Genomic DNA, 2,723 nt, shown 5'->3' on the forward strand with positions numbered 1-2,723 from the left:
TTTGCAAATCTTTCAAATCTTCTATGATCTGGTGGACATAAATCATTATTAAAGCACAGAAGGTGGTACGAGACATATCCTCACAAGCTAGGCACTTTATGGTGATGTAGTGCCCGATATCGTCGATTCTTCCATTGATTCTGTCCCTTTCCATAAGCAATTGCTCTATTTGTTGATTCCGCGTCCCTAGCATTTGAGCGTTGTAAAGGAGTTGATCATGAAACTCATTCATCTGTTTCTCCACTCGGGCCATTAGATCATAGTAGCGCTTCCTATCTGCTCTGGCATCTCGGGCTTGTCTGAAAATCCGCTCTTTGAGAGTGGATATTGTTTCTCTCAATATAGCGATGTTCCTTTCGTAGTCCCCCTTCATTTGTTGCATAGATCGTGCTCGCTCTTCTGCCTTCTTTATCCATTTCACCTGGATTCTCGCTAGACCAGCTTTAGATTTTTCCCGGTCTTCTTGATACTCGAGGACTTTCTTCTTTAGACCGTTTATGAGCCTTTCATTAGCCCGGCTTCTCTTCGGGTTTCTGGTAGCTATTTTCATTTCCTGGATTTGAGTTTTGAGGACCTCGTTTTCCTGATCTAGTTTTCTCTTTTCTCCCTCATCTGCAGCGATATGCAAATCTTTATCAAATTTCAAATCTATAACTTGCTTCTCCAACTTGCCAATTGTAACCCTGTACTCGTGCTCTTTAGCCAACCAATCCCACTGTTCTTGCGACGCCTTGACGAATTCCTGGAGATGGGGTCTTTTAGCCGGCCTTTCGTGATCGAGTTCTCTCATGTACCAAGCGAGGTTTCCTGGCGCCACTTCGCCTTTGGCCTGATCCTGTATGCAAGTATCTACTTTTAAATATTGGCATTCACTCCAGATCTGACGGACTCTTGCTTTAGGGAACTGTCCATCAGGGCTAATCTCAATCACTTGAGCACTAAGATCTTCCTCCTGTGGCACTGTTTGGCATCTCCCGAGTTGTATCAAAACCCGATATGGCGCGTAAGGCTGAATGCTCTTGAGCCCCATCAATAGAAAGTGGGTCCTAGCTGCCAGCATATGGATGACCTCGTCAACGGGCAACCATCCTAGTGTCCACTGTAATTGGATGGCGGTGAGGGTCCGAAAGAATGATGTCCACGTCGTAACTCCTTCGGGTAGACTGACCCCCTTGATTCTTGTGTAGAACTCTTCTATGCAAGTTTTCTTCGAGGAACCATAACTCAAGAGCTGGGAACGGTGGCAGAGATGCTCAGTCATCCATATTTGTAGCAACAAGTTACACCCCTCGAAAAAGTTCCCTCTGGCTTTGCAGGCTGTGAGATCTCGGAAGATATCAGATACTATCATAGGCGCAAGAGTGCTTTCATCTTGAGTGAGCAAGGTACTGACAACCCCGACTATTTTCAGATCAATGTTTATGTCTTTCCTTGGAAATACAAAAAGGCCCAAAAAGGTTATCATAAAATCCACTTGTCTATGCTCGTCCCATTTCTGACGGTTACTTTTGCTGCATAACTTGTTACCCGGGTTGTTGAATCCTCCGACATGACCGTATCTGTCGTATATGAAGCGCAGATTACAAAAACATGCGGCCAAATCTGGGTTATGGACCGTCCTGGGTATCTTTAACAAATCTAAAAACCAATGCACAGTGACAGCTCTTGGAGCAACCACATATTTTTGCCTCAACGGAACTTCAGCATTTCTGATGTACCCGACTATTTCCTCCAAAGTCGGAGTGAGATCAAAATCGGAGAAGTGGAAAACATTGTGTGCCGGGTCCCAGCAGGTGACCAAAGCTCTTATGATATCCCCCCGAGGTTGGATTTCCAATAAACCCGTAAGACCTTTTAGATATTTCTTGACCTCATCTTGCCTTACACCACCTAAATCATCCCACCATAGCCGCAACTTGAAAGGAATTTTAGTCATTATTGAAAAAGGTTCATTTTGCATCGTGCTCATCCTGCACATTTTTAAGGTGATTAAGCAAAAAATAAAATTTATTTGACTCAACCAATTGGCTTTTTTTTTAATTTTTCACAGATTAAAAGAAAGATCTGATTCCGAACACGACCTTTCAGCACTTCGGGAACGAAGATTTTGAGGCTGGGTGAGTCAACTGGTCAACAATCCAAAAAATGACTACAAGCGGCCGTTTATGCAAAGTCAGCCTTCCGGCGTCCCTTTTGGGAACATTCGGCTATTTTGACAAAAACGACGTCACCCGACTTATTTATGACGAAAATTAAAATTTTGACATTTTTGTAAAGGGGAGGTTGGACCCGATGAGGGTTGCCTACGTATCCTGCACCCTGTGAGAATCAAACCGGCGTTGTTCGGGTAGATAAAACAAACTTCTTTTGAAAACAAGACTCTTTTCAATGGCAAATAAAACCATTTTTCATAAACAAAACCCTTTTTTTCATTTTCTCAAAAATCCGACAGAGCTTCGACGCTATTTGGACATTGATTTTTTTCAAAACAGGCGATTAACTACCTCTATCTCTCTTTCCTCAAAGTATTTAAAAGCCGGTCAGCATGCAAGTCTGAAGCAAACAAATGCACAGGTAGCAAGTTGGATGCATCAGGATGGTCTTTTGTCGTTTTGGTACACCTGTCCTAGACAGACCCAACCCCTGTGTTGAGCCTCCAAAGTCAAATGCACATGATGCAAACAAACGTTCCTACTAGGGATCCGGCATGAAGCTGAGTTATT

The sequence above is a fragment of the Nicotiana sylvestris genome, chromosome 2 (assembly GCF_000393655.2).
Source record: "Nicotiana sylvestris chromosome 2, ASM39365v2, whole genome shotgun sequence".
NCBI lineage: Eukaryota > Viridiplantae > Streptophyta > Magnoliopsida > Solanales > Solanaceae > Nicotiana > Nicotiana sylvestris.